The sequence below is a fragment of the Pinus tabuliformis genome, chromosome 6 (genome assembly GCF_031772625.1).
Source record: "Pinus tabuliformis cultivar Carrire ecotype Pingquan chromosome 6, CPIR1, whole genome shotgun sequence".
Lineage (NCBI taxonomy): Eukaryota > Viridiplantae > Streptophyta > Pinopsida > Pinales > Pinaceae > Pinus > Pinus tabuliformis.
Genome location: NC_142292.1, coordinates 952889938 through 952904538, shown reverse-complemented (window position 1 = coordinate 952904538; position 14601 = coordinate 952889938). Strand labels below are relative to the sequence as shown.

Sequence of the window (14601 nt, the reverse complement as noted above, 5' to 3'; positions counted from 1 at the left end):
GCAGTGATTTGGCCCTTGCAGAAGCCATGAATATGAAATACATGCTGGAGAAGAAGAAGAGGGGCTACGCCATCTCTAGCATCAAGGACAAAGGGGTACACATAGCAACCCAAATCTTGGCCAGAAAAGTTATGAGGAAGTGTCACGTCGATGAGGTCCCAGTGCCGGTGGTCGCATTGGCCGAGCAGTGTGCGGATGGGGTCCAGTTCAACTAGTTTGAATTCCTCTGCGAGGAATTTTTGAAGAACTGTTGCGAAGCCCAGGAGCAGGGTAAAACCTTCCACTATGTGTGGTTGTTGTTATCCATAATTCTTGTAGTGGGGGAACTTTTGGAGGAGAGTCAATTCCCCAGCATTGACAGAGAATTACCAAAGGCTGCGAAGTATGCTTCGCTCTAGGCCACAAAGGACATGAAATGGATACACGACACCAAAATCTTTTGGGTGCTCATGGAGATGAGCATCTAGATGTGGATCAATTGGAGGCCGCGCTTGTCACCCACAATGTACAATAGTCTGCAGAGTTTTGTAGAATTCAAAGCTGATATGCACAACATTTTTATCAAGGTGTGTAAGGATCCGGTGAAGCAGTGGACGAAGCTACCTTTTGTAGCCACTAACGATGCCATTTTTACTGTCTTGGAGACATGGCCTCTGGAATGGCGCGCCCCATATCTTGTAGAATTTGAAAAGGCAATAGTGCAGAAGAAGAAGGAAAATGCCAAGTTGCACGTCACACAATTGGCTGAGAAAAGGTGGAGGGAAACAACAGCAGCTAAGGTAAGGGCAGTGCACGAAGCGGCACAGAAAGCCTCCGAGCAGAAGAAGGCCGCAAAAGCAGCACAAGAGGTAGAAGCAGCAACCGCGAAGGAGGAAGAGGGCTAAGAAACATCCTCACAGGGGTAGGAGGCAGAGAAAGTAGAAACAATAGAAGGAGTGCAGACCCAGGGACTGCATCCACATAGTTAAAGCACCCACACATGACAAAAAGAGTAGGACCAAGGAAGAAGTTCAAGGCCTCAAAGTTGGCCATTGAATCGATCACCTTAACCAAAGGTGATCTGCATGATATCGGCAAGAGGGTTCGCAATGTCACAAATGAGGCCCTTCAAGATTTTACGCAGGAGTGCCAGACTGTGTTGGGGGCCCTTAGGGTGCAGCTACAAGAGTTACAGGTGCGGCCCCCTCAGGTGGGTACCCTTTCGACCCACCTTGCAGCAGGATCCTCGGGAGCAGAACAGATGCTACGTGCATGAATGGAAAACATAATAGTGCTACCGGAATGGACCCTAGTAGCAGTGAATGAGACCGATAGATTTGCAGTTAACATGATCAAAGGCCTTGGCCTTAATTTGGTTGCCCTTCCGCGTGAGACACTGTATCTACTACAGGATGGGATAATGGTAGAGCTGTGCACTAGGGAGAGTTGCACGATCCAAGTTCTCAGGGAGCAAAAGATAAACATGGAATAGCTCAGCTGCAGCATGACAAATTGGTGGCGCAGAATCAACAATAGGTGTAGGTGGTTTATGATGCTTGCCGACGTGTCCCGCAACTATCCATCCCAGCAGATCTACCAGTAGAGGTGTGGATCCACAAGTTGGCAACCGGAGTTTGTGAGGCTAAAGAAGAAATGACCAAGGTTCAGCTAGAGCTAAATCTTTAGATTGTTGAGCTCCGGTTAAAGTCGCAGCCTTCCACTTTCCCAGAGGTCCGAGAATAGTGCGCTAGCGCTATCATAGCGGGATTGGAAGAAATTGGAAGTGCAATACAATATTGTACCACTTTGTTAGAGAAAGCACTTGAGGTCCTCACAACTCTGCAGGAGGACCCCAACATCCAGTGCCTAGAGACAGAGGCACGAGAACTTTAGCAGCAATATGACAGTGTCCGATGAACTATGCAGATAGTAGTCCTTACTTAGCGGCTTGCGAGCATGCAGAAAGCTAAGGCATTGAAGGAGCAGGTGGACGTGGTGCGACATAAGGAGGTAGTTCTCAAAGTGTGTGTCTAGCCGTGGATCAACGAGGCTTTCACTATCACAGAAAACATCGAAGGAAAGCTCACGCACATACAGGGGATGCACACGTTAATGCAGAGAATTTCCCCAGACATGGAGGTCTCAGAACAGAGGATGCAACAGATTCAGCAAGTAGCAGCTCAGTGGGCTTTCAACATCATCATAGTTCAAGGACAGTTGGAGGAACTCCATGCCAAGATAGTTGTGCCGATAGAGTGACTCGACGGCGAGTCACGATGTTTGTGTTGGGGGCCTGTTGGGCATGGAATCCCCCACATCATGTTTTGGGGCTCAAAGCCCATGTCTTGACTGAATGATGTTGTAAAGCCCCGCGAATTGTGGGCGCGGAAGTATGTTAGAGTCATAGGGTTTTCTGCCATAATCTTGTAATGTAATATCAGCCTACCCATGGTTTGCGGACCATGGGAATATATAAATAGAGCAAGGCTCTAGGTGTAAAAGATAACCAAGTGGAGGATAGCGAAATAGAAGCAAAGAGCAAGAGTCTAAGTGTGTCTTGGGTCATAGGGTAGGAGAAGGCTCTGCAACTGAGTGCGCAGAGGCCTAGTAGTCCATAGCTGAGTGCGCAGGGTGGAGTCGAGTCTGTATCCAAAGAAGAGAATAATAAAGAGAAGTTTTATCCTAATTCTATGTATCTATTCTTGAGTTATTACATGTTTGATATAAAATGCAATTATACTCTTTATTTACTGTGTGCACTTGTATGAATGATTTATATTGCTAAGTATAACTTAGTGCATGCAATTAGGCTAAGTTAATCAACTAATAGTGGAATACTAGTAAGGACTTGGGTAATGACAGCGTTCGACCCCTGAGTAGGGCTATGTGAAGGCAACATCTCAGGCTGTGAGGTACGGGTAAGTGCGCGTAGTGACAGGCACGCAGGGTCGAATCGCGGACCACTTGAACTCATGAGACATCTCCAGGGTGTGGAAACCTAGTTCTAGCACCCTCCCATACTACTTTGGGTGAGACCTTAGTCCGTGCTCCGCGGACTGTTGCCGAAAGGGCCAATAGTACCGAGATGTTTTTGGCTAAATCACCTCTAAACTTGGGTCAGGCCCCAACAAGCCAACACCTGAGCTATGGGGTGGTGCCATTGGTGAGCCTGTCATGGGGTTTAGTTTGCTAGAATTGTGAGGGGTCACTTCAGAGGGGGTGTATGTTGCTGATTTGAGGTGAGAGATAGCTTTGTAAGATGTGGGTGCCCACCGCTGGAGGGAGAGAAGGTTCAGCTGAAGCTGGTGGTCTTGACCCCTGCATGGATTGTTTGGTAGCCATTGGAAGGGTGGTCTTTGTCTCGCTTGGGTGGTGTTAGGGTTTCAACCATGTGGTCGGTTCCTCACTTAGGGTGGTCCTCATCCCAAGGGCCTCCTAATTTGGGCAGTTCATGTGTGGCTAAGCCTCGACCTCGACTCAAGCTAGTGTCTAGCACTGGTGGAGGGAGTCAAAAAGGTCTAAGTGTAGATGGTTCGAGCTACACATCTTCAGGAGGTAGAGGTGGTGGCCGGTTGGGGCGTTCTGGATGCGTGGGGTCAGCAGCTCAAGGTGGTAAATGTGGGGCTAAGTTCAGAGTCAGGGCAACCTTTCTCATCAAATTCTATACTAAGGGGGTTCAATTTGTCGTGGTTGTTCTGGGAATCATGTGTCGGTGCATTAGGGTGGTCTTGGTTGGCGACAAGGTTGTTGCATGGAGAACTAATGAGATGTGGTTCAGTGAATTCTATATTGTTTGGAGAATTCAGAGTGGGTTAGACAGGAGGAGCATATCGAATTCACAACTCTAAACAAAGTGCATTATTTCTAAAGTGATACTCGAGAGTGTGTTGTGGTGGTCTGGCGCAGTCAGAATTTGCTATCAGATAAGGTCGATAAACTGGAGGCCCGGACGGCCCATTTCGAGGAGCATCTCTAATGCTCTTTTTTTCCTCCATCACCTCTTGGTATAGCTCCAGAAAACCCAAGCTCCATCACCTCTGACGACTAGCATGTATACATGTGTTTTATATGTTTTTCTTGTTTACTTAGGCCTATGGCCTTTGAAATTGTGGATTGTGTCTCTCTTTGGTATTTTGTTTCATTGTCATAAGCTTTCAGTGGTAGTCAACAAACCTAGTCGAGGTGAGACTACCTACGTTTTTCCTCTGATGTATTTCCTTTTGAAACTATAAATAGAAATTTGACTTACAAAATAGAAAAACTAGGCAAAAGATTAGGATTGTCCACCCATTGGGAAATTCCCTAATACATGAATATCTTATCAAACTACTCTTGTATCAAAGCATTGTAAGTTTTTCTTTGCATATATTAGCAAATGTCTTGAGAAACAAGCTTTTTAATGGGTTGGGTAAAGGATTAGGAGTGTCCATTTATTTGGAAAAAGCCCTAATCCATGAAAAGTCCACCAAAATATACTTAAGAATTATTTCCATTTATGAATATGTTGTTTCATTTTAATACTTCAAATCAAACATGATAGATAAGTATACGACTTATGAGTCAACCATTTTAGGCCTTTGAATCAAAAGGAACTACAACTTGTCGAATGGTATTGCATGCTTCATCTTCCAAAAGGTTTTAAGTTGTGTGCCTTCCTTTTACTTTCAAAAAGTGTGCTATAATTTTGTATCCTACCAATAACCCACATATGTCAATGAAGCACCATTGTTCAAGCCTTCCATTTTTCACCATTGAAAGGCATACTCCACCTTACAACCTGATATGTTTCCGTTGTAAGCTCGAGCAGTCTAGTTTCATAAGATTAATTATTTTTTGCCACAAAATTGCTTTTGGTTGATGAAGTGTGGTTTGTTTCATTTTATGCAATTGATTTCATAAAATAGGATAAACATTAAGTATTTTAGACCGATCTTACTACAAATAATATTATTCTGGACTTAGAAAGTTTTCATTTCAAAAGTCTATGAACTTCAGATTGATGATAAGTGTTACACAATTTATGCAAATAAATTTCTTGGCATTTTTACGTTATTGTATGGGAAATGGTAAATGAATTGGAGAATTTGTAGTATTTTTAGAAACATTTTTTTTTGCACCAACATTTATGACTTGGACGAGGAGAAGCGATAAGATGAGAGGTAAGAACCTATGCATTTACTTTAGTGAGTTTCTCCAAGACCTCATCATAGTTGTAGAGTAGATCTAGAAAAATTTAAGGTAAAATTATTTTGGTACAATATGCATGAATAAAACCCGTGATACAAAAACATATTTTTTAATAAACATGTTTCAATAATTTTCATTTGTAGTGCAGTAAGAACCACTCTATTTATTGACCCACTAGCAAGTAAATATATAAAAGAAGGAATTAATCTAAACGATGAAGTAGATGAAGGATAAGAAGCTTCTCAAAGGAAAACAAAATACTTTAAGGTAAGCCATAAATGCATCAAACAAAAGTTTTTGTAAGAGATATGTCTTAAGATCCACAAAATTAGTATTGAAGAATTTTGGTAGAGGAATTATTTCTATCATTACAAATATCCTCACCAAGTATTTTATGCACTTAATGCCTTAATTTAGGAAAAATGAAATGACTTTTGATTCTTGTAGCAAATTGACTTCGGAAATTCCTTAAAAATAGAGTTGGGACAATAAAAATTTGAGATACTAAAAGAGGTAATTTTTAAAATCTATTTCTAGATGAGATATCCCTTGAAATCTAGTTTCCAAAATAATTTGAATCACCTCAATCTAACATTGTATGAAAATATTCTATCCAAATTACTAATTGTTGGTCATAACATTCGCATTTTGGAAAATCTTCATTTTTATTTTTCATTAGTATATATGACATATCAAAAAATTATATATTCAAAACCTGTTTATAAGGGAGATATATCTTTGAGTCTAGTTTGTGTTTGAATCACTACATTTCAACATCGTATGAAAAACTTATTCATAAATTAGTGATTGCTTATATTAAAAACAACATAATAAAAACTTTGCCTCCTTCACTATTGAATGACAATTTTGAGCTATTAAATAAATATATTTTAAAACTTTTTTCTCTAGAAAATATCTACTTGAATAAGCTTTAATCTCCCACTAGAATCATGTTAATCAAACTTCATATGGAAAAATTATGCTAAAAAGGCTCACTATAGGTCTAAACTTAAGGCCACAAAAAAAGTTGCATTGCATGTTATTCTTCATCAAATTTGAATGAGTTGAATGCCAAACAAAAATCTATTTCTATTGGATATATATAAATTAATCTATTTTAATTTTGAGGTGCAATGTGATCAATCTTTTTATAAACAAAAAAAATGGTTAAAAATACTAACTATTGGTCTAGGTATAAATTCATGGAAAACCTCATAAAGTATGACATTTTTTAGTAATTTTGAGGTGGAATGAGATCAATCTTTTAATAAACAAAAAAATTAGGTTAAAAATACTAACTATTTGTCTAATTACAAAATTCATGGGCAACCTCATAAAGTACGATATTTTTTTAGTATTTTTCTTACATAAATTCAAATTATTTTTTTTTCTTTTTTTACTGGAGTTATATTCTTAAAATCACTTCAATATGGATTTGGAATCACTTGAATTGGACATCAAAGGAAGGTTTTATCAACAAAATACTACTGAGAGGTCTATGATAGGCACCATTTCATAGAAGGTAAAAATGTATTTGCCTTGGTCTATTTTTCATTGGATTTGTTTCCACATACTATTTGTGATCATTTTCCATATTTCTTTGATGATATTCTCATGACCTATATTCCTCCATAGTTTCACATTTTCTTACAAGAAAGTGCTAAGTTTTGTAGGTCCTCGAAGAATCCAAAAGGTCAAATATGAACAAGTGATTTTCAAAATAAAATTTTGAAGACTTATGAATGAGTTTGTGATGTGCAAACACTCAAGCCAAGAATGTGTCACATCATGAGATGTTGAAGCACCAGTTCGATGGATCTTGCTACAAAGTCATTTAGTTGTTGATTGATAACATTGACAACCCAAAAAGTTTCCAATATGGATAGAAATCAATGCAACAAACGAATTATATGAAGACCATGTTAAGATTAGTATAAAGGAGAAGTCAAGCTCCATTTTCACATCCATACCATTAATGCAAATAAGGCATTCTCACAAGACCAATTATTCATCCTACTTATTCAGCATGATATGCCTACTTATATTTCATTCTTCTGAGCTTAACAATCCTTGCATGTTGAAGTTTAAACTCTTATCTATTTATGCATTCAAATATTAAATATTCCATGATACTAATACTACCAAATTATGAATTTAACCTCTTTTTCCTTCATGAGTTTCCCATACCATTCTTCCCCCTAATTCGTACAATAACATAGCTTAGCTCACTTACCATGCCAAGTTACCTCATTGTCCTATATTTTTCCTTGAATAAAATTTGATGGTGAAAACCTGTCTTAGGCATGACCAGACCTTGGAGTGCTTGAAAACCAACTTGTTTTAAGGAATTCCTTACACCTAATCATTTCTAATTGTGAAAACCCTTTCGGGTGCAATAAAAAAAAACTTTTTTGATAACTAGTTTGCAAGCGAACACTATTTGCAAAAAAATGAAAGATAGATTAAAATTTCATCTAGGGTTCATTGCCCCTTATGTCATAGATTTCTAAACTTGTTGCTACACCCTAAATTCACATTCTAGATCTCAATCTACCAACCATTTTGTTACAAGATCCAAAGTTTTTAGATTTGAAGCTACAAAGTACCACATGTTCGAGGTTATACATTGTTATTTCCCATTCATTTAGTATATCGCTATTGTGAACCGCTCGACACCTTTTCCTCTCAAGATGTTATTTTATCGACATCTCAAGTACATGAAGGTATGTTTATTTTCTAATTTTTAATCACTAATTTATTCAATATTAGAACAATTGTACTTGGAAAATTTCCATATTTTTTTTGTTGCTCCCATACACCATAACATTAAAGGGGGTGATATATTCATGATAGATTCTAAGACATGTCCCATATTCTCATTATGCCTTGTTGACTCCTTATGAGGTTCCCCTATGAAAAATAGTGGTATGAATGGTTTTATCACAATGATTGTTGCAGCTAAAGGAAATCTTCTACAAGGGAAATTTAGAACAATAGTTGGAAACATGCAACTAAGGCCAAATTAAAAGCAAAACCCAAGACATGGGTTATGTGCCTAATATAACCATTCAAGTGATCATATTTGAAATTTTTTATAAAAATGATATGGAAGGTTGTGTGGACATGTTTTCAAGGAATATTTCATTTTTTTGTCACTACATGTAAGTAAGACAAAATGCAAGTCTTTTGTACATCAAGATTTTTTCTTCATCAAATTAAAAGATAGAATTTAATTAAGTTGTAACATGAGGAAACACACCTTATTCCTTTTGAATAACTCAATTTTTTCTTAAAATGAGCCCTAGGCATGCATTTTTGTGGAAAGTCTTACAAAAGAAAAAAATAGGAAAAAAGGAAAAAAGTGCAAATTCAACAGATTTTGTACCAGTAAATGAAGAAGAGCTAGCAAATTTTGAGACCTAGGTTTTATCAACAAGGTGATAATCTTAAGTTAGAATGTCTTACTTTCTAAAATGGAAACCTCTACAAGTTTTGGCATGTACATTTCTAACGCCACTTAGGTAGGTGAGACTTTATTTTTTTAATGAAAAAACTAATTTGCCCATAATTTGAAATCCATCAATTGGGTGTCTTTGATTTTTTTATGAACACAGGAATTGTGATTAAATTAATATTCTCACAAAAAATCATTGACAGTTAGAGTGTCACTTGTAGGATATTGGCTATTTTGTAGGCATGGGTTGTCATTTGGAAATTTAGTTAAAATATACACCATTTGGTTATGAATGAATGAACATGAGCTTATTTTTAAAGTTTCATGATTATTTTTTTACAACAAAGAGGAGAATAAAAACTAAGTGTTGGTTCTTTCTCTTGCAGCAAGGAGGAGAATAAAACCTAAGTGTTGTCACACAAGAACCAACACTTATAAACGTATGGTTGTAAATACGACACAACCACAAAAAGCTTAATTGAAACTCAAGTCCAATAGGTAAGGGTTGCTACATAAAAACCAACACTTACAAAAATTGTGATTGTTGTGCAAAAACCAACCACAAGAAACTCAGTTTTCTTTCAAATACCTTTCAAAGAAGAAATACCCCATACAAAATGCAAGATCAATTTAGGAAAACAAAAATGAAAGATTTCATGAGAACATGCAACATCTTCAGTTGCGGGGGGGAGATGTTGAGTCATGAAAATGACCATCTTTTCACATCCTTTTTACCATATTTTCGTAACTTTTCCCTTGGCATTTATCCCTTTCCACTCTTTTATAACCTTGTTTTAACCAATTTTTATGTTTTTATGTGGGATTAGGCTCAATATTTTGTAATAGATTTACTTTAGTATTTTGAGTGGGTTTATGATTAAATATTAGAAAAATAACATGTTTCCACTAATATTTGAAATTTCAGTGAATTTGGTGATGGTTGTAGGCATATTTGAAGATTTCAACAATGCAAAATTTTACCATTAAGGTTCAAATTTGAATTTAGTCTTCAAACTTTGAAGATTTGATGAAGATTTGGTAGAATCAGTGAAGTATCTTGCAAGGAGAAGAATCATGAAAGATTTTTTAACAAATATCTTGGAAATATTCATGAGAAGGTATTTAAACATATTTATTTGTTAATTATTAGCAAATGGTTGTAACTACATGAGAGATACATGGATCTAAATTTATTATTTCTTATCTTAGTTTCAAAGCAAGTTTTTACATAAATAAAAGTGTCTTTGAAACTCCAAATGCAAGACTTTTGAATCATATGCCCAACTTGATATGAAATAGATTAAACTTCTTTATATTTCCTTTCACATAGATTGTTATTTTCACTAGTTTTCGATGTATGTTTGGATTTAGCGTTGGGTCCCTATAATACTAGTGATTACACCATTACTATTGTAGTTATACCCCTTATTTATATTGTTGTGCCCCTATTACCCCCATATTGTTATTTCTGTGCCCCATAGAATCCCTCTATTGTTATTTTTGTGGCTTTATATTATTCTTGTTAGGTCGGCTGGATTATATTGTGACTCCTTAGACTCCTATATATAGAAAGGAGGTTTTGTCATTTGTATCATCAAAGAATTGTTCATTTATGTAATGTAAAGGAGGTTTCCCCCTCGAAGAGGCTGAATTCTAAGGCGTTGATCTATCTTTTCTATCTTTTCTTAAGCTGGTTTCATAACATTTGGTATCAGAGCTTTGGATTCTAGGGTTTCGCTGCTCCAAACAGGTCATCGTGGAATTTTCGCTATAAATTTTTTTCTGTGACGTTTCAGAAGTCGCAAAAAAAACCCATTTGAGAAGAAATCACGCTGAAACTTGGGTCCAAATTTCAGAGCTTTTAGCGCGATATTTGCGGAGATATGATCTGAGGAAGTTGGTCTTTTTGCAGACTCCTGAATTACATTCAAAACAGGTGACCTGGGGAAAATCGTCATAACTTTCGCTATGGGGATCGGATTGAAATTTTGTAAGAAGGTACAGAAAGAGGACAGACTGTAGTTTCTTGTATGTGTGTTTCAAATTCAAAGGTTGAAACAGTGACTGTTATGAAACCAGCTCAAGAAAAGATAGAAAAGATAGATCAACGCCTTAGAATTCAGCCTCTTCGAGGGGGCAACCTCCTTTACATTACATAAATGAACAATTCTTCGATGATACAAATGACAAAAACTCCTTTCTATATATAGGAGTCTAGGGAGTCACAATATAATCCAGCCGACCTAACAATAATAATATAAAGCCACAAAAATAACAATAGAGGGATTCTATGGGGCACAGAAATAACAATATGGGGGTAATAGGGGCACAACAATATAAATAAGGGGTATAACTACAATAGTAATGGGGTAATCACTAGTATTATAGGGACCCAACATGCCCCTCTCCTTCAAAAAAAGTGTTGTCCTCAACGCTTGAGTAGTTCTGGATACTTCTGCATAAAATTCTCATCCTCCCATGTGGAATCTTCAGCGGATAAGTTCTTCCACTTGATAAGATACTCTGAAATTGATCGATTTCGTAGCTGCGAGTTCTTGTTTCTGTGACTGCTTCCGGTTCCAATATAATTTTTCCTTCCTCGTCAAGTTCTGGCAATATTGTTTGAATTGGGAGCTTGTCACCTATAACCTTCTTTAAACATGAAACATGGAAAACTGGGTGCAATCGAGAAGCTGCAGGAAGCTCCAATTTGTATGCCATAGTACCAATCTTTTGCAACACCTTGTACGGACCATAATACTTTGGTGATAATTTATTATCCTTCTTAGCTTGCTTTAGGGACATTTGCTTATATGGTTGTAGCCGTAGGAATACCCAATCACCTACATCAAAACTTCTTTCACTGCGATGTTGATCTGCCTGTTGTTTCATTCTATTTTGTGCCAACACGAGGTTATCCATTAAGAGTTGGAGGACTTGTTGTTGATGTTCGATGTGATGTTCCATTGCCTGAACCTTAGAATTTTCTCTTAAATATGATGTGATGGATGGTGGTTGATACCCATAAAGTGCCATAAATGGGGTCATTTTTGTTGCTGTATGGAAGGAAGTGTTATACCACCATTCAGCCAGAGGCAACCATTTGACCCATTGTGTCTGTTTATCAGATACAAAGCAACGAAAATATCCTTCCAAACATTTGTTTACTATCTGAATTTGCCCATCAGATTGAGGATGATAAGATGAGCTATGAGCTAACTGAGTACCAAGACAAGAAAATAATTCTATCCAAAAATTTCCAGTGAAAATGGGATCTCTGTCACTTACAATAATCTTTGGGTTTCCATGTAGCTTTTGAACTGTTTCCATAAATGCAGTAGAAACTGTACTGGCTTTAAATGGATGTGATAATGCACAAAAGTGTGCATACTTGGTAAGTCTGTCAACTACCACCATGATGACACTCTTTCCCTCAAACTTGGGTAAACCTGTGATAAAATCCATTGAAACCTCCTCCCAACGTTGGCTTGGAATGGATGAAGGTTGTAATAGACCCGGTGTCTTAATTGTTTCAACTTTATTTTGCTGGCAAACCAAACATTCCGCCACAAACTTTTGAATATCTGATTTAAGGCCATCCCAAAAAAATTCCTTCTTAACCCTGTGGTAAGTTTTTAAAAATCCTGAGTGCCCTCCTAAGGGAGAAGTGTGCAATTCCATAAGAATCTTTTGTTTTAGCTGGGAATTCTTACAGAGGTATAAGCGATCTTTGTACCATAACGAATCATTTTTCCAGCTAAATGTATCAGAAGTACTGGAATCTTGTTGTAGCTTTCGAATAAGTGCCCACACTTCTTCGTCATTCTTCCATTCCTCCCTTGCTTCGTTTATCCAATCTGGTTGGATAATAGAAATGGCACACAACAATGCTTCCACATAATCATCCTTTCTTGAGAGTGCATCTGCCACCACATTTTGCTTCCCTTTTTTGTAGATGATTTCAAAGTCATAACCCAACATCTTTGTGACCCACTTTTGTTGCTCTTCAGGGGATAATCTTTGTTCTAAAAAGTATTTAAGGCTATCATGATCCGTTTTTACCTTGAAGTGTCTTCCCATTAGGTAGGGTCGCCATTTCTTAAGTGCATGGAGTATTTCCAACATTTCCTTCTCATAAATAGCTTTGCTTAAAAACTTTCCCTTGATTGGACGACTTTCAAAAGCAATGGGTCTTTCATCTTGCATTAGAACAGCACCAATTCCATTTCCTGAAGCATCACATTCCACAATAAAGGTTTTTGTGAAGTCCGGTGTAGCTAAGACCGGTGCTTGGCACATTGCCTCTTTAAGATGTTCAAAGGCCTTTGTTGCTTCCAGAGTCCATGAAAATGAATCTTTCTTCAATAATGTTGTTAGAGGTGCTGCTATTCTCCCATAATTCTTAACAAACTTGCGATAATACCCTGTCAACCCAAGAAATCCTCGTAGATGCTTTATGGATGTGGGGATTTTCCATTCCTTAATGGCTTTAATTTTGCTAGGGTCTACCTTAACTCCTTCATGAGATACAATATGACCCAAATATTCCACCTCCTGAACTCCAAAGAAAAATTTGGATCTTTTTGCATATAATTGTTTCTCCTCCAATAGTTGTAGCACCCTGTCAACATGTTCAACATGATCCTTCCAAGACTTGCTGTAGATTAGTATATCATCAAAAAATACTAACACAAATTTTCTAAGGAATGGTTTGAAAATTGAATTCATCAAACCTTGAAATGTTGAAGGTGCATTGGTAAGGCCAAAAGGCATGACCAAAAATTCATAATGACCCTCATGAGTTCTAAATGCCGTTTTCGGAATGTCTTCAACCTTCATTCTGATTTGATGATATCCCGAACGAAGATCCAACTTGGTGAAGTAAATTGATCCATGCAATTCATTGAGTAATTCATCAATAACAGGAATGGGGAACTTATCTTTAATAGTGAGCTTGTTGAGCTCCCTATAATCGGGACACATGCGCCATGATCCATCATTCTTGTGCACCAATACTACTGGAGCTGAGAAAGAACTTTGACTTGGTTGAATTATACCAGCCTCTAGCATTTCTGCAACCATACGTTCAATTTCACTTTTTTGGACATAGGGATATCTTTACGGCCTAATGTTTGGAGGAACACTTCCTGGAATTAGATGAATAGCATGATCATGATCACGCATAGGTGGGAGACCCTTGGGAGTCTCAAATACCTTGGAATGATTGTCCAAGACTTTTTGGAGATCTGGAGAAATAGATGATTCCAATGTGGAAACATCTAGCGAGCATAATTGTGCAATTACACCTCTTTGCTCCTTTTTTAGAAGCTTTGTCATACCATGAGAGCTGATTATCTTTCCTGGTTTCCCTGCAATACCCCTTAATTCAACTTCCTTTCCTTCCGTAGAAAATTTGATGAAAAGTTCTTGAAAATTAAAAGCTATTGTACCCAAGGATTGTAGCCATTGGACTCCTAGTACAACATCCGCACCTCCCATTGGAATGGAAAGCATTGGGCTAGTCAATACATATTCTCCCATGGATAGCTTGATATTATGGCACTTTCCAGAGAAATTTATTGTTCCTCCATTTGCAATCATCACTTGACACTCTGGTGCTGGATATAGGAAGAAATTCAATTCTTTTGCTACCCTACAATGAATAAAATTGTGGGTGCTTCCTGAATCAATCAATACTATTACCTTTTTCTTCTTGATTTGTCCTTCTATCTTGATGGTTTGAGGAGTGGTAATTCCCGCCAATGCATTACAAGATATGGTCGGATTTATTTGTTCTTCATCTAGGCTTTGTTCCTGAAGTATTTCTTCTTCTTTTGACCTATCTTGCTCCTTTTCTTCTTCCTCTTCACAATCTATGTAGAATAATTTCTTCTCAGCACACTTATGACCTTTAGTGTATTTGCTATCACAACTGTAACAAAGCCCTTTTGCTCTTTTTTCTTCCAATTGTTGTGGTGTCA

General features: G+C 37.4%; 1 pseudogene; it reads left to right on the top strand.

Annotated features, from left to right (window-relative positions):
• Positions 1 to 979: 979 nt before the first annotated feature.
• The window catches only part of LOC149262113 (soluble inorganic pyrophosphatase 6, chloroplastic pseudogene), a 126022-nt pseudogene continuing 112400 nt past the window's right edge, over positions 980 to 14601 (top strand).